The 18,187-nt window shown below is 47.5% G+C and overlaps 1 protein-coding gene across 4 annotated transcripts in view; it reads left to right on the top strand.

Annotated features, from left to right (window-relative positions):
• LOC135901449 (homeobox protein orthopedia-like) overlaps positions 1-18,187 on the top strand; it is a 221,348-nt gene that overhangs the window by 69,827 nt on the left and 133,334 nt on the right. For 2 of the 4 annotated variants that reach the window (XM_070532537.1, XM_065431260.1), the window contains exon 2: positions 496-624. The exons of the other annotated variants lie outside the window; for them this stretch is intronic. The gene's annotated coding sequence lies outside the window, so the exon portion shown is untranslated. The remainder of the gene's footprint in view (positions 1-495; positions 625-18,187) is intronic. 4 annotated transcript variants of the gene reach the window in all.

Genomic DNA, 18,187 nt, shown 5'->3' with positions numbered 1-18,187 from the left:
TGAATTTCTTCGTACCCTTTGCAACATGCCACACATGCCCCATGTGGTGATTGATCTCCAAACATTGCAGCCGCATATGCTTCTTAATTCCCGAGTGGCGGTCTGCAGTCAAATGAACTCACAGCCATGCCTTGCTCACACATAAATTTGAGACCTCTTACGAGGCCCTCTTTTTTCAACTGGGAACTCGCCTACACTTGTCCACTCTACAAAACAGGAATGCACAGAAAGCTCCGCTGGTATTGATATACAGCCTGAAAAATGTAATCGTAGCAATACCCAGTTTTGAAATCTCAAAGGAAGGACCACCTCTTTACTGCGATGAGCCACTGAACGTCTCGGATTGCATGCCAACGTTGCATGCCATATTTTAGATGGCTGGAGTAAATATTGGTTGCATAATAAGACCTATCATGAATGCACCTCAATTGCTTCTTGCTTGACTTACATCCTTCACTTGAACTTGCTCTGTGTGTATGAGTTTTCTCTTTTCAGGGCACAGGAAGGAGTATGAGAGGAACTTGGCGCTGTGGCCAAGGGAATCACATCGCCCGTCCCCACAAAGCTGCAGGCTAGTATCGCTGAGCTCCGTCAGCAAAGTTTCCTGATGCTCATCCAAGACCTGTAAGGAATTCACGAGTAGAGTTGAAGCGCAATAGTAGCACAGGGGAGAGAGAGCTTTGCTAAAGGAATTCATTCTGTTAATGAGCGCGGGAAGGTTAAAATTGCGCGAAAAACGAATACAAGTGGAAGGAATGCACAATATACCACGAGTGCAGACTTGCGTGTTCCTTCCGATTGTCGCCATTTCTTCCCGCAGTTTTAAACTTCCTTCAAGTATGAACGAACTAGTTAGCAAGAATGTGCTAATGAGCATGCATCACGCTGACTCAAAATGTGACTTGGGACGAGGACATAAATAGATGCTTGAAAAATTGAAAAAATTGGGTGAGTTGGTTGCATTCATGGTAACAGGCTAGTCGAATGACGAGGACAAAGAACCACACAGGATGAGCGCTGAACTTCAACTGCATTTTATTCGCAGAAATTGCTTGTTTTAATACAAAATAAGATACATGAACCCAGCTATGACATGATTATAACGACAATCGAAAGAGAAACAAACTTTCAGGATAACACAGACTTATAAATGTAACAAAATTTATCAGGTACATTAAAAGGTGACACACTACTTCAAAATCATTGGTTGTCAAAAACTATGCAAAGTTACTTGCTTTCTAAATGTGATACTAATGTCTGGCTGATGCACGCAATCTCTCTTTCATGTATGTGTTATGCCTCGACCAGTTCGCACGCCAATTTTTAGTGATGCTGATGTGATTTTTCAGCACAGAAATCAGAGGGCCCACAAGCTGGTAGAGGCATACAAAATGAAGAAAAGAGGAATCACGTGTGTCAGCCAGACATCCATATCAGTTTTGCAATCCGAAGTACCTTATTGCACAAGGGCTGGTCAGGCACATAGTCTATGAGAATGTGATTTTCAACTAGTCTCGCACAATTTGACGCACATGGTGCCCACACATAAATTATTTACATTTTTAAATCTGAGTTATCCTCGTGGTTTGTTTCCATATTTTTTTTGTTCATCTTGTGTATTAGCTGAGTTTACTTACTTTTTGTTTCTATTCCAACAAACTTTTTCTGTGAATTAGATGTAGTTGCTTCAGAGCTCGTTCCGCACAGTTCGTTGTCCTCATTGTTTGCGCTGCACATTACCATAAGTCGACAAGCAGAGAAGGTCAGCCACTGACATTATATTGAGACGGCTTATTACAAATGAGACAGTGTAAGTGCATTGTAAACTGGAAACAAAGGAATCATGAAGAAGTGCAGCACAGAGCAATTAAGCACCAGTGAAAGCATGACTTGCTATTGCCTGCACAGCATACCCGTGATCGTCAAAGACAGCATTTATTTCTGCAGTAGTGAGATAGGTGGATTGCTCATTCACATTGTGCCTTCCCACACTTTCTGGGCTTCTTCAAATAAGGGTTGCACCTACAGGCATGGCAATGATTAGCTAAAAAGCCTAGTTCCTCACTGTGCATATAGTTATAGTGCTCATGCGGAGAGTCATTTAAACATAAAGCACCTGCTGCCTGGCTACACATTTGTATTTTTTTTATGTTCCTTTGGAAAGATAGTGTTCGTGCGGGACGGAAGATAACTACTCGCACTCCTACATGCTTTTCTATATTTTTAAGGCAGGAAATAAGATGCATGTACGGTGCTAGTAATACATTGTCATGCTTGAAAGTTACCCTTTCCGCCTAACAGTCAGAAACATAAGCTTGTCATGTTTTCATTGGTGCTCTAACTATGTTGCACTTCCTCGATTCTTAGTTTCTAGCATACAGCATGTACACGTGTAGTGTATGTATAATACAGAGACCCATCGAAAGGCAGTGCCTGTCCTCACCTACTCGTTTATTTCTGCTCTTCTCCTAAGTCGTGCATTTACATTTTCAATTATGCAGGACAAGCTTGCTCAATTTCTGATGTTACTAAGTTACTTTTTCGGCCACACTCATCTGAGCCACCAATGCAGTACATTAGCTTACACAGTACTACTAGGACCAGTTTTCACGGAATAGCTTTATGAAAAAAACATATCTTATGGCTGAAGGAAAAACTTTCCTGCAGCAATTAACACTTAAAAACTTTTTCAGGTATATCCCTGGCAGCAAAAAAGAATGAAGAAAGAAATTGATGTGGGTTTCCTTGGCGTGGAATAACCAAGTCTGTAATGTCATCGATTTAGTGGTTCTGAACAAAATGAAAATGGCAATCCAATTTCCAGTTCTTTCATTACTGATGCAATGAACTGCACAACATCATTATAATGCGTGTTCACATTGGTCAAAATAAGCACAGAGCTAATACTCAGATTCGAAATAAAGTTCTTTTTGCCATACTTGATTGGTGCCAGAGGTACTGCAGGTGGGCATTATGAAAAGTGGAAGCTGTGAATGGCATTTCAGGTCTTTTTTGCAAAGGGGAATGGTTCTAAGAAATGGAATTGGTGTCGGGAGCTGCTACTCCATCTCTTTATCATTGCATCTCACTTGCTTTCAAGATGAGTTCCTATGTTGTAAAATATAAATCCTGCTCATCATCATCATCGTCATTATCATCAGCCTAGTTACGCCCACTGCAGGGCAAAGGCGTCTCCCATGCTTCTCCAACTACCCGGGTCATGTAATAATTGTGGCCATGTTGTCCCTGCGAACTTCTTAATCTCATCCGCCCCCCCAACTTTCTGCCGCCCTCTGCTACGCTTCCCTTCCATTAATTTAACTAGAACCCTTTTCGTAAGCCTCCAGGTTTCTTCCCCGTAGGTGAGTACTGGTAAGACACCGCTGTTATACACTTTTTTCTTGAGGGATAATGGCAACCTGCTGTTCATGATCTGAGAATGCCTCCAAACGCTCCCCAGCCCATTCTTATTCTTCTGATTATTTCAGTGTCATGATCCGGATCCGCGGTCACTACCTGCCCTAAGTAGATGTATTCCCTTACCACTTCCAGTGCCTCGCTACCTATCGTAAACTACTGTTCTCTTCCGAGACTGTTAAACATTACTTTAGTTTTCTGCAGATTAATTTTTAGACCCACCCTTCTGCATTGCCTCTCCAGGTCAGTGAGCATGCATTGCAATTGGTCTCCTGAGTTACCAAGCAAGGCAATGTCATCATCGAATCGCAAGTTACTAAGGTATTCTCCGTTAACTCTTATCTCCAATTCCTCTCCATCCAGGCCTCTGAATACCTCCTGTTAACACGCTGTGAATAGCATTGGAGAGATCTATCTCCCTGCCTAACGCCTCTCTTTATTCGGATTTTGTTGCTTTCTTTATGGAGGACTACGGTGGCTCCTGCTCCCTCATCAGCAAATGTTGCATCCAAGGTACAAGTTGAGTTGTCTGGCTTATATGTGGTGTCATAGCTGTCAGCTTCGAAAGCTACCGGCGATGCATCAGGTGAGACGAGAAAGCTGGCCTCCTCCCTATATGTTTGTCGCCGTCGCTTGGCTCCTTCAGCTCTTCGAGCACTATAACGCCTCTTCATAGCATTGACGTCACGGGCTTCCTTCTCCTACAAACCTGCGCTCCCTTTTCCTTTGTTTGCTTCATTGTTATGTTAAAGGGACCCTGAAACGATTTTGACGATTTTCTACAAACGTACTGAGTCGTTAGAGTAGATCCTTTTAATCATTAATTGATGCATCTAAGAGCTTTGCGTAAAGAGTGTAATTTATTATAAGGTTTTAAAAATGCACATCGCTGCCGATCGCAGCACACTACTCGGCGGAATTTTAAGCCGCCCTACCCATATGATGCAAATCACCCATGTGACGTCTTGTGGGCGAGCTATCTGATTGGCTGATGAGGGCGCATGATCGATAATTTTTCCAACTTTACTTATTAATTCAATTCAAATAATAAGTACAAGTAATTTCCCCTATGCTGTCCTTGGCAACTTTGGTTGTTAGCTTCTTGTGATATGACTAATAAAAATCGGGCACTTGGTTTTCTCTCTTCTCGTTCATTACATAGCGAGGCCCCGAATCCGACAGCATTCATGCCTTCAGACAGCATGTGTGGGTTTATCAACCAGTTGCCTTCACCCAAAATGATCAAGTATACGTGACGCCTGAGGCACAAAGGATGTTCCACATCCATCGTCGAGGCCCTGAGTGGTGGTGTTGGCTAACACTCCCATGTTTAGTTCTAGCAGATAAGCATAAATACCTCAGAAAGTAGATGGGAAAACGGTGCCGCAGTAGCGCAGTTCTTAAGAAGGGGAATCGAAACCGGGCCTCCGGAATTCGAGACCAGCGCACTTTCCCGACGCTACGGCGGCTCCGGGAATTGGTAAGGACATCGCACACGTAATGCGAAGACGTGGGTTGGTGCCCCACCTGCGACCTGCTGTTTTTTTTTCATCCACATTAATTTCCATTCATTCATTCATTCATTCATTCATTCATTCATTCATTCATTCATTCATTCATTCATTCACAAAACTTTATTAGAGTGCGGAAGACCGGTCTTTTTCTTTAATTTAATTAATAAGTGCAAGTAATTTCCCCTATGCTGCCCTTGGTGTCTTTCGCGGCTTCTTGTCATATGACTAACAAAAATCCGGCTTTCGGTTTTCTTCAAGTTTTTATTGAAACGCGAGACATTCGCAAATTTTTTCTTCTTTATGTTTCTGATTTTTTATATCCACCACCAACACAATTGCTTTGTTCCTTCCGAAACAGCAGCACAAGTGTTGGAACAGATCGCGGAAGTAGACGACAGCGATCAGGTTATGGATGGATGAAAACAACTTTATTTTAAATCTGGCAAAGTTTGACGACCCGGTCTCAGGTCTCCCATGAGAGCACTTCGAGGCCTTGCCTCGTTGCCACCTCTCGGGCCTACTGGACCGCCCACTCTTGCGTCTTGAGGTTGGAGCTGCGCAGAACGACGGCCCACTTCGACGCAAGAGCTACCGGAGCTACTGCAATTGTAGCTGCAATTGTAGCTGATGTAACACAACACTCCCGCAACATGTGTGAGAACACCCCCCCCCCCCTCTCCCGCTCTAGTTTCCTGACATAATTTTCAAAGAGCACTCGGGTATTGCGCGGGGAAAATGTGCCACAATCTCACCGGACTGGGGAAGGTTTGTTTTGCAGTTGTCACCAGACTACTACCTGGCGACGTTTCAGTTTGGGGTGAGGTGGGGGCAGTAACCGCCTGCCTAGCGGGTAGTGCTTGGTGATTTCATTGTACCTGACCGAGCGTTCTCGCGTGTTTTGAGCCAGGAGTTCCGAATTTGAAGAGGTGGTCTCCGATTCTGCGCGGCAGGTCAGTTCTCGCGCAGAGCGGTGTGCTACCTTGTTCAAGTTAGGGGGGCCTCATCGGTGGGGGTGGTGACATGCGTTGTAAACCACATGATCGCAGTGCTGTCGAAGTGCTCAGGGGCGTAGCCAGGGGGGGGGGGAGGCTTATGGGGCTTCAGCCCCCCCCCCGAAATTTTTTCGTGCTCCGCCGACCAAAGCAACCCCCGGCGCCGGAAATCATTCTAGATTATGTCTAGAACGTATTTTTCACGCTCGAAAAGCCATTTCACCGCAAAAATTGTGTACTTGGGCTGGATTTCGCTGTAACACCCATGCACCGGGTGTCACATTACGCAAGCAGCCCCATGCGAGCACAATGTTTCTCAAGGACGTTTTGATGGCGAACGGGCTCGTTGCGGCATCTCGCGAACGCCGCGGAATCTACACTCTATCATGGAATCTACGGAGCGCGTGGATGTGAATTCCGAAATTTTATGGTATAATGTTCTCAAACTTTTGATGTGAAAGGTGCATTGACATTTCCAAACGTGTGCTTTAGATTTTCGATTGTGGAACTTTGTAAGTTTAATGTTTCCAGAAATATTTGAAGCCAAAGGTTCATTAACTTTTCCAAAGTCGTACATCGAGGCATAGAACAAGCCAAATCAACACACTATCAGGCAAGTTGACAAAGCCCGCAGCGAGGCCCGATGAGACGAAGCGTTGTGGTGGTTCAATCATACCGTCATGTCACATAAAAAAATATCAACATTTTTTTTTCACCTGCGCCAAAGCATCCAGTGAAGACACTAAAGCCAGCCAAGGTAATTAAGTCCTTATTTATTTTTTCTACTTTAAATATTAATCGCGAGGACACATTGAGCCTCTTCAATTTTTTTGTTCTCGCTCCCCTACCCGCGGGCTGCCAGAGCCAGCCAGAGCCCATGCGTTTGTCTCGTGTTGCCCCGACCACCGCGCGTCACACTTCGGTGCGCGTTCGGTTTTCTCTGGCCGAGAGCATTTTCGCCTGGCAGAGCTTTGGACGCTTTATAGCTAGCAGACGAGAAAAAGAAACAATGGTCGCTCGCCGCCATCACTGTGGGGACTCGACGGAATGCACCACGTTCGCTTGAGCGCAACCTCTCCAGAAAGTCTTGTCTCGCCGGTGTAGGATACCGAGCAGTATGCTCATGGTTCTTGGTGGACTAAGCGTCTCGTGTTTTATTCGATATTCCTTTAATGGCCACATTAGTTGCCCAAAGTAGGCATTCGATTGTGACCAACATACTTTCCTTTGCGTTTTTTTTTTATTTCATTACGGTGCCCCCACCCCACAAAAGACAAGAAAAAGACGCGGCGCAGCGCATTGTCGCATGGTGAACGTTCTATTTTGTTACTTCTATTGCGGAAAGTAATGGGCCATGGGACGCTTCAGCTGCCGGATACTCTTATTATATTATTGCGATAGCAATTATATGGACACTCCAGGAGCATTCCTGTCGTCGCCGTCGCCCTCATGTTCCGCATAAAGTCCAAGGGCGATAACAACGTGACCGCGCGACGCATGCTGTATGTGCGAGTGAAAGCATGTGGGGGATGGGTCAGTCGACGATGGTGGCTCAGTCTTGTGTGCGCAAGGGAGAAAAGCGAGAAGGAAGCGCGCTGCTTTCCGTCGCGTGCGATACATCGGGGAGAGTGGATGGAATGTGGGAGGGATCTAGGATTCTGTGAATCTGTGATTGCGCAACATGTTTATTTGCCTCGTTTTACCCATTATATATCGTGACTTTTTCATAGATACGTAGATTTACTGGAGACTTATACGTATGTTTAGATATCTTCTTGAAAATTTTTGTGCATTCGTGCAGTGAACTTTGTTTCCACCCACCGTGGTTGCTCAGTGACTATGGTGTTAGGCTGCTGAGCACAAGGTCGCGGGATCGAATCCCGGCCGCGGCGGCCGCATTTCGATGGGGGCGAAATGCAAAAACACCCGTGTACTTAGATTTAGGTGCATGTTAAAGAACCCCAGGTGGTCGAAATTTCCGGAGTCCTCCACTACGGCGGGCCTCATAATCAGAAAGTGGTTTTGGCACGTAAAACCCCATAAGTTTAAACTTTGTTTCCAGTGGTACTTTCTTGCCCTTTATCAAGCTGTATCTTTGCATTTGTATATTACATTCTATCTTCGCATTTCGAATGTACGAGGGCTAGTCAAATGAAAGTGAGCCTACTCACCCTGCGCAATTATGGTTCTGTTCATATCTGCAAGGCCTGCGCTTACCACACAGGTAACTCTCATTTACAAAAGTGACACCCAGGTGTGAGGATAAATGTTCTTTAATGCGCTCATACACTGGGTTGAACATGGTTGCGTGACGTAATGGACGCTCCAGAAGTTGAGCAGCGTGGTGCCGTGAGCTGAAGGTGTTTCCCCAAAAGAAATTAGTCACTGTATGGCTGCCGTGTACATTGAACATTGCATTTTATTGGCCGCTGTGAAGCGTTAGATCAAATGGTTCAAAGAAGGACGTGAAAGTTGCAAAGATGATCCCAGACCGGACCAAAGCCATCGTGCAATCACCCCTAACAAAATTGCAAAGGTTGATGAGATGAGCTGATGACACAAGAATGGAGGATAAGCACCGATGAACTGGCAGAGCGTGTGACATCAGTCACGGTTCGGTTCACCGTGACCGTTCATGCCATAATTCATGAACATCTCGGTTATTGGCTCTTGTGTGCGCAATGTATGCCCAAGATTTTGAACCACCGCCAGAATACGGAGAAGTTCGGCGCTGCCTTTACTCATCTGATACAGTATCAGAATAAGGGTGACGATTTCTTGTCTGCAATTCTGATCGGATGCGAACCATCATGCCACTACTACGAGCCTGAAACACGACGGCAAAGCTTACAATGGAAACATTCGAATTCACCACCCCCAAAGAAAGCAAAGGGCGTCATTTCCGCCGGAAAGGTGTTTTTGACTTTTATTTTTTGATCGTCAGGGGCCATTACAGATAGAATTTGCTAAATCTTGAGAGGCTATCAGTTGTTTCCGATATTGTGAAACGCCGGATCGGCTGCGTGTCGCAATCAAGAACAAACTACGTGAAAAATTCACAAATGGGGTCATCTTGTTCCACGACAATGACTGTCCCCACGTCACTGATGTGGTTAATATAAAACTGGCGAAGTTCAAGTGGGAAACGCTGCAAAATCCGCCATATACAGCTCAGATCTGTTGCCTTGCGACTTCCACATTTTGGGGCAAAGGAAAAAAAAAACAGCTGAAGGCAACCATATCCTTGTCGGACAATGACGTGAAAGAGTCAGACACAGACTTTTTGGAGCAGCAACCCAAGGAGTTTTATGAGACGGGAATCGCGCGACTCGTTAGTCAATGGGACAAATGTCTGATTGCTCATGGAGACTACATTTAAATAAAGTATTACGTTTATCATATATTTACCTTGGATCACTTTTATTTGACTCGCCCTCGTATATTTTGCAGAACTACTGCTTTTTATACGTGCTGTCTGTTGCGACTATAATTTCGGCGCAATTACTCACGATACAGGACCGGTGACAGCTGCTCCTGTGTAATACATTGGAGCAAGTAACAGCGTCATTGAGATTTTTCACTGGCCGTTGCATATGTACAAGAATGTAAACAACGTATTTCAATGACGAAGTTTCATTAACATATTTGTCCTCACCTTGTTCATATAACGCCCTTTACATTTTTCATGCCAGCGGCATGCAATTCTTTGCTGGTTTCGAACTCATATAGTCCTAAACTTCGTATAACATTTTCTTTACTCCTTGAATAGACAAAAACATCGAAGCATTGATATCAGTTATGTTGGGCATAATTTTTGGCAGATACGAGTATAACGTATTATGAGAAAATACATATTTTGTTTGTATCGACAGTGCGTAGCGTTCAAGAATTCGTTTGCAGCATCTTCGGCAATGTCAATGCAGTTATTATTCATGTATTTGATCCCTAGGCAAATTGTTAAGAGGAAGCTTTAGCTTAGCTTTAGGTTACGCTACTGGAAGTGCTGTCGACAAGCATGGTGCTCTCGACCAGTTATAGCGCCACTCTACCCGTATGTTCACTCCCTAGGGGCAAGAGGGTTGAACTAGACCAAGCGCGATGGAGAAGGGACATCGGTGTAGGTCTGGAATACAGTTCGTAGGTCGGGCGCCGGACAGCTGCCGTCAATGCGAATGTGAAGGCGTCGTGCAAATTTTTCGTTCTTTTTTTACTTATATTTCGTGGTTGTCGGTTGCGTGCTGCTAGTGTTCATACTGTGGATCCTTGTGGAAGCATTTTGCAATTACTTCATGGCCGCAAGCACGCCTGCAGAAATCAAGAAAGATGACAGGCGAAGGTTTTGTGTATCCGGCGTAATGTTCGATAGGCAACAAAGAGAACAACTATTTAACAAAAGAGACGTCGTGGTAAACGGCTTATACAACTTTGCCGCATCATCGTCCTACAGTGTGGTGAAGCGTACACGTTGTGTTCTTGAGACACTTGAGAATCGCAGACAGCCGATCTAGAACGCGAACACCCACAGCACGATCTGGCCGACCCAATCCGCGGACCGCACTTGAGATCCTGCGCCATCCACTTTATCATGATTGCTGGTCCTGAGGCCTCCGTTGGCCGGTATTATTTTTATCTTCGCGTACTGAATAATCTCACAGCAATACATACCTGTATTGCAGCGAAGCTTAGATGAGCCATTATGGAACGCATACAATCGTACATAAAAGATGTTGCGTCTGCCGCAGCTCCCTTCTTGTTAAAGTGCTGCAGGAAGATCACATTTCATAGCCTCGTTCTTCCATTGCAACACATGGCGTTGTTACTTGCCTAGTTTGTCAATAAAAAACTGCGAATTTGTCTGCACCTCTCAGATGCACCCCCCCAGCAATTATTGGAAGCGAATTTTGAAGGCCATGATTTGCCTCACTTCAGACCAAGGAAGTGACATAGCCGGCTTGCTTTATACATTATTCAGACATATAAAACGCTCAGCAATTGCTAGCCATATTGAAAAAAAATTGTTAATTTGTCTTCGTTATCGCTCTTCGCAGTTGGTAATATCTGAAACATGCTTGAAAAGAGCCTTCGAGACTCACTTCCAGTAATTGCGCGGGGGTACATCTGAGAGGCGCCCACAAACACAAATTCGCAGTTCTTTCTCGACAAATGTTGCAAGTAACAGCGTCAAGTCTGACATTGAACGATCCGGGCGAAAAAGAAAATGCAATTCTTCTCCATTATTTGAACAAGAACGGAGGTACGGCATATGCAAAATGTTATTTTTTTCTATAATTTTAACGAAAAACTCACGTCCCTGCATAATACCTTTGCCGACGATGCTCTCAGGAACAGACAATATTGCCACGACAAACTTGGTGACATTCAAGTTGCGCGCCCTTTGCACTGGGCACTGGGCACGCCTTACAGTGGCGCTGTTCGGCAACAACAGGCAACGATCTTCGTGGCACGGGCAGCCAGTTGGACCCGACTCGCATGCGCCACGCGCACGAGGTGTCACGCGAGAAGAGGAAGTCGGTTCGAGCCCAGCTTGAGAACGCGACTGCCGCGGTTTTCTGCACGACCTCAGTGACTTTTACTTGTGGGCACAAGTTCGCCTTTAATAAATATCCTTGTTTTACTAACATCGTTACATTTCTGGTGGAGGTGCGGGGTATGAGTCGAAGCCCCACGAACGAAAGTCAGCGTAGCCCCGACAACCCGCGAGTCCATCCCGTGGAACTGACGCCTGTACACCAGCGGACCAGCCGCCGTCTTCGAGGTGACTCGCCCGAATTCGGCCCTCTTCTCTTCTTGCCAAGAGAAACTCCCACAACGGACGCCGCCACAATGACTACCCAGGTAACGCCGGCACAGCTAGTCGTAAGCCAACCTTGCAAGCCGCCAACATTCCATGGTGACTCGTTCGAAGACGTGGAAGATTGGTTGGAACTGTTCGAGAGAGTGGCGAGCTTTAATGAATGGAATGAAAGACAGAAGCTCCGTAACGTATATTTCGCGTTGGAAGACTTCGCAAAAACGTGGTATGAAAACCACGAACCCTCTTTGACCTCTTGGGAGGAATTTCGACGACAACTGCTAGCAACGTACGCGAGCACGGATCGTAAAGAAAAGGCGGAAATCGCACTTCAGGACAGGAACCAGCTCACAAACGAGAACGTGGCGATGTACATCGAGGACATGTCCCGCCTGTTCAAGCGTGCTGATCCCACCATGAGTGAAGATAAGAAGCTGCGCCATCTCATGCGTGGAGTAAAGCAGGAACTCTTCGCAGTTCTCGTCCGCAACCCACCGCGCACGGTCGCCGAGTTCAGATGTCAAGCAACGACCATCGAAAAGACACTGGAACAGCGGGCTCGGCAATACAACCGTGAGGCAAGCTGCGCACCTGTCCATGTCTTCCCTGGAGGCCTGCCAAACGACCTGGAAGGCCTGCGGGAGCTTGTCCGGTCAGTGATCAGGGAAGAGCTCAACAAGTTGCAGATACCTCAGGCTCCAGCTGCGCTATCTATCGTCGACGTTGTCCGGGACGAACTCAGGAACGTCATACGGGATCCAAAGCGTGAGCCACAGCCGACGCGGCGCACCCCAACGTACGCCGACGTACTCAGGCAACCCGCGGTACACAGTAGTGGAGCAGTTGCGACGACCGTTCCCTACCCGTCGAGAGTACGCAGTGCATCTCGTCTACTGGAACCATCGGCTGCCTATCAGCCTTTAACACGTAGTGCACGTCGTTTTGCGGAACAAAGGCCCCGCAAAAGTGACGTCTGGCGTGACCACGAGCGCAGGCCTCTGTGTTTCCACTGCGGAGAAGCGGGTCACCTGTATAGGTTCTGCCCGTACCGTCAAGTTGGGTTAAGGGGTTTTCCCTTAAGCGCACCATGCCCCCGAAACGGTGAACGGCCAGCGGAGATCGAAGAATACTTGTCGACGCGCCAAAGCCCCGTTACTCCTCGCCAACATCAACCACGGGCACCGTCGCCCATGCGCTACCGATCGCCTAGCCCACGCGCGCCTCCAAGATTGCCTAGGCGTCGTTCACCAAGCCCACACCAGGAAAACTGAAGCAAGCGACCTCTGGAAGTGAGGCCGCTGATAACCAGAGTTACGAAGATCCTCCAACGCGATTCCAGTGCGGTGACGAGATAATTCCAGTCAACAGGGGCAGGAACGAAACGATTACGTCAGATTTGCGGTTGATAATAGACGGATGCGAGCTGAATGCCTTAGTCGACACCGGCGCTGATTATTCAGTAGTAAGCTTCAAGATGGCGAAGCACCTTAAAAAAGTTGTGACGAAGTGGACTGGTCCGCAGATACGCACGGCAGGCGGCCATCTTATTACGCCCCTTGGCCGATGCACCGCAAGACTTACGATAAAAGGCTTCACATACGTTTCTGACTTTATTGTACTGCCAGAATGTTCACGGGAACTTATATTGGGAATGGATTTTCTACAAGCTAACGGCGCCATAATTAACCTACGTAGGTCCAGTGTATCTTTCTCGACAAAACAAGCTATACCTGTGGAAGAATCGGAGGAGCGACGTCTCGCTGCACTGCGTGTCGTTGACGATGACGTAACTGTGCCGCCACGCTGCAGTATAATGGTTCTTGTGGAGAATGAAAGATTTTCTGACCGCGAAGGCATTGCAGATGGAAACATAGAGCTCCTTTTCAACAAAGGTATTTGCGTGGCTCGGGGCCTTGTTCAGTTAAGCGATGGCCGTGCAAATGTCGCACTTACAAATTTCGGTAATGAATTCCAACACATCGCACAAGGAACAGCTATTGCCTATTTCCACGAGTTCTGTGAAGCGACCGAATTATGCAGCCTAACTACGTCAACTGTCCTGCCAGGAACCTGCAGTGTCGACAGATCAATTACCGTCAACCCGAGACTCCCTGAAGCCCAAAAGAAAGAGATATATGCCCTGATAAAGGATTTTTCTGACTGCTTCTCCACGTCCTCGAAGGTACGGCGCACGTCTGTTGCGAAGCACAGAATCATAACAGAGGACGCCGCAAGACCGGTATGCCAGCACCCGTATCGAGTGTCACCAAAAGAAAGGGAGATCATCAAGAAGCAAGTAGAGGAGATGCTTTCAGATGACGTTATTCAGCCTTCCAGCAGTCCATGGGCGTCTCCGGTAGTGCTGCACTCTAAGCCGAAAACGGGGAAAAGGGGACTACCGGCAGCCGTTGGACCTTTGGATCAACGGTTAATCCACCGTGCGTGCCGTGTGCAGAGGCAAAGTGTCGTGCGCAAATTTGTGGGACTAAATGTTCGTCCTTGCAAGGTAACGGTCGACGGTGGGGATCAACGGCACAATTTAGTCCTCTGACTTTAGTCCCTTTAGAGAGGGGGGCTCCGTGTCCCTCTCCTCCCTGCCTGGACGGGGTGGCAGCGGGTCATAAAACACTGTCGCTCTGCTGTCATCCCGCCCACACGAAGGTCAACAGGCTTTCGCCATTGGCTAACATTTTGGCGGGATTCGGGCCCTGCTTGCGTGCACTCCGGGTAAGCGCGCGCAAGTCGGGTCCCGGGGAGACCTATCGGGGCGTCTGAAGGTGCGTACGTGTTCCTCTCTGCCGGCGGCGGCCCCCTTTGTCCGCCGCCGGCCGATGGTTACTTCGGCTCGTCGGGGTCCCGGCCTCGGCGGGCGCGCGCGCGCGCACTCTTCCGTCGTCTCGATGTCCTGAGGCAGCGTCTGCCGATCGTGCCCCCGTCTGTTCGTCTGTCATTTCTTTCTCGGCTTTTGTTCTCGATTGCCGCAAGGCGTTCATGCGCCGTCTGGGCCGGCAACCGGATACAAGAGGCCGAGAAGAGGCATGCGGTCGGTTTCTGAGGGAGCTCGCGCGTCCCTCTTCGCCTATAACCTATTCGAACGCACTAGGCCGGAGTCACAAACAAGAAAAAAACTGCAACATGTGCTGCGAACCAAGAGTACCGAGCGCCGTTGAGTCCCCTGCCCGGACCCATATGGGTGACAACACCCGATGACACGTGCTAACGATTTGCCTGCTTCGCATGGAGGGTTTGTCGAGAACAACGAGAGGGAGAGTGCGGCACCGTCGTAGACATCGCAAATTAGCAGTGCGTGTCGTCTGCTAGGAAAGTGTCGTCTGTTAGGAAAACAAGTTGTGGGGCTCGCGCGACGGCCGCGCGCCGCATTTGGTACGAAATTGCTGTTCTGTCAACAGGCTTTGACGCTGAAATGTCGCACTCACGTACGGTCTCCTCCCAAGAGAATGCACCGCAACGCAAGACGGCAGCCCGTTTTAAAGAAGACGAAAGGAGCCTGCCGACGACACTCCTGAACGGCTACAAGCATATTGTGGAATGCAAGAAAACTTACGTCGCGTCGTTGACCAAGAAGAATCAGACATGGAAAGAAATAGAAAAACATTTGAATGCCAACCACGGGATTACGCGGCGCGATCACCTGCAACTGAAAAAATGCTGGACCAACCTGAAGCAAAAGCGGAAAGAGGAAGCTGCGGAAGAAAAGGGAAAGCGCCACAAAACTGGTAAGCGCACATGTTCTGCATGACTGACTTATTTGGGCTACTTTTTATTATGTGTAGTCACAGGAGATAAGAAAATACGCTCGCAATCAATCTTTCCGCGACTCCGGGAAGCGCACCAGCATGGGGCGCGGGTGCTTCGCGATGAGCAGAGTCACCTTTCCTACTGCGCGGCACACTGTTAACTGAGGAATGCGGACCGGACCTCCGGTGACTGTTTGAAACGTGCCAGCGCCGTAAAACATCTCAGCCATCAGCAACTGCAGCATGGGAGGCACACAGTCGGTCCTCTATTGTCCCCGCTTACCCGGATAGGCAACGTAGCGAGAAGTCGCACGGCGTTCTTCGTGAATCTGTAGCGACCGAGGAATTGTTCGTCGTCGTACAGCTCCATCGAATTCCCTCGGTCACGTAGGGTGGGTCGCGGAATTTTCGGCAAGGGCTGCGCCTCTGAAAATGCTGTATCCATGGCGTAGCAAGCAAACTCGAAAGCAGCTAACCTCCGCGCGACGTCCGTTCGGGAGGCTGCCATGTTGGAATAACAGACCAAGTCAGTTTCAAGCTAGCCCGGGAGCAGACTTCAAACTTGAGCGGACTTCGACGCAGGCAAGTCGTTCCCAAGTCGTCCGCAAGATCAAGCACGATTTACGACGCGCGGCGAAGCTGTCTTGAGAGTGCCAGAAGTCAAGTTCGAGCCAAGTTAGATCTCTGCATTCGGGGGTTGTAGAGTGCTTCTAACTTATATTTGACTGTGACTGCTCCTGACTTAATTTCATTTTCATGATTTTACTCTGGCTATGACAGGTTTCATCTGCTGTATACTTTGGAGTTGTTTTATTTTGTTTGAACTGCTGCGTATTTTCAGTCAAGTTTTTTTATCTTCTGTATCTATATGTCATTACTGTATACCAAGGACTTGGCATTTGTATGCTAGTATTCCTTTTTTTGTTTTGTTAATTGTGGCTCAAGATGATGGTGGCAATATGTAATAAAAAATAAACATGGGTTACTTGAGTTCGATCATTGTTTTTGCTTGAAAAGCTATGGCAACCTGGAATCATTGAAAAAGTGATTTCTGACTAACTGGGAAGGACTAAAAGTTGCTCCTGCAGTTACTACCTGTGGACTAACCTTAACACACTAACTGTTGGTCCTCTAGGGACTAACTGGGAAGGACTAAAAGTTGCTCCTGCAGTTACTCCCTGTGGACTAACCTTAACAGACTAACTGTTGGTCCCCTAGGGACTAACTGGAAGGGACTAAAAGTTGCTCCTGCAGTTACTCCCTCTGGACTAACCTTAACAGACTAACCGTGGATCCTCTAGGGACTAACTGGGAGGGTCTAAAAGCTGCCCTCACTTTTAGTCTGCAGTAGTTGCTCCCCCAGTTAGGCCGCTGCATTTGCTCCCGCAGTTAGTACAAAATTGGTTCAAAATCTGTGGCAGGTCATTTAGTCCCCCAAGAGACTAACAGCCATACCCGTTTTAGTCCTTTTTGGCTTAGAGTGTGGTTAAGAAAAAACATAACACGCTTCGATTCTGCGTCGACTACCGTAAACTGAACAGCGTAACCAAGCGGGATGTGTACCCCCTTCCGCGTATCGACGATACGTTAGATCGGCTCCGATGTGCAAAGTTTTTCTCCTCCCTGGATCTCAAGAGTGGATATTGGCAAATAGAGGTAGATGAACGGGACCGTGAAAAGACAGCATTCGTAACCCCTGATGGCCTCTACGAATTTAAAGCACTTCCATTCGGCCTCTGTTCCGCACCCGCAACGTTCCAGCGAATGATGGACTCTGTGCTTGCAGGATTGAAATGGCAGTCATGCTTAGTGTATTTGGATGATGTGGTCGTATTTTCCACCACATTTGACCAACATCTAGAGCGCCTGCGACTAGTGTTAGAAGCTATTCGCGCAGCAGACTTGACAATTAAGCCGGAAAAATGTCAATTCGGCTTCGATGAACTTCGGTTTCACGGACACGTCATCAGTGCTGAAGGCGTTCGGCCAGATCCCGAAAAGACAGCAGCTGTTGCGAGGTTCCCGACACCCACAGACAAAAAGACAGTGCGACGTTTCTTGGGTTTATGCGCATACTACAGAAGATTTGTGGAAAACTTTTCAAACATTGCTGAGCCCCTTACAATACTGACAAGAGAAGATCAACCTTTCATGTGGGAAAGCGAACAACAAGACGCCTTTGACGAGTTAAGGAAACGCCTGCAAGCTTCTCCAATCCTTGCCCATTTTGATGAGACAGCCGACACTGACGTTCATACCGATGCGAGCAACGTCGGCCTCGGTGCCATTCTAGTGCAGTGGAACAACGGCCAGGAGAAAGTAATTGCTTATGCCAGCCGTAAGCTCTCGAAAGCAGAGGCCAACTACTCCGCAACCGAGAAAGAGTGCCTTGCAGTCATTTGGGCAATATGTAAATTTCGGCCCTACCTCTATGGTAGACCATTCCGAGCAGTCAGCGATCACCATTCGCTTTGCTGGCTGGCGAATCTCAAGGATCCATCCGGATGACTAGCAAGATGGAGCCTTAGGCTTCAAGAGTATGACATTACTGCCGTATACCGATCCGGGAGGAAACACAGCGATGCCGACTGCTTGTCACGCGCACCCGTCGAGACAACTGTGTCAGAAGAAGAGGATTTCCCGTTCCTTGGCATTGTTGACGCGTCACAAATTGCTCAACAACAACGAGATGAC

This window comes from Dermacentor albipictus, chromosome 1 (genome assembly GCF_038994185.2).
Source record: "Dermacentor albipictus isolate Rhodes 1998 colony chromosome 1, USDA_Dalb.pri_finalv2, whole genome shotgun sequence".
NCBI classification, from domain to species: domain Eukaryota; kingdom Metazoa; phylum Arthropoda; class Arachnida; order Ixodida; family Ixodidae; genus Dermacentor; species Dermacentor albipictus.
The sequence above is the reverse complement of the archived record's forward strand: the minus strand, read 5'-3'. Positions and strand labels throughout refer to the sequence as shown.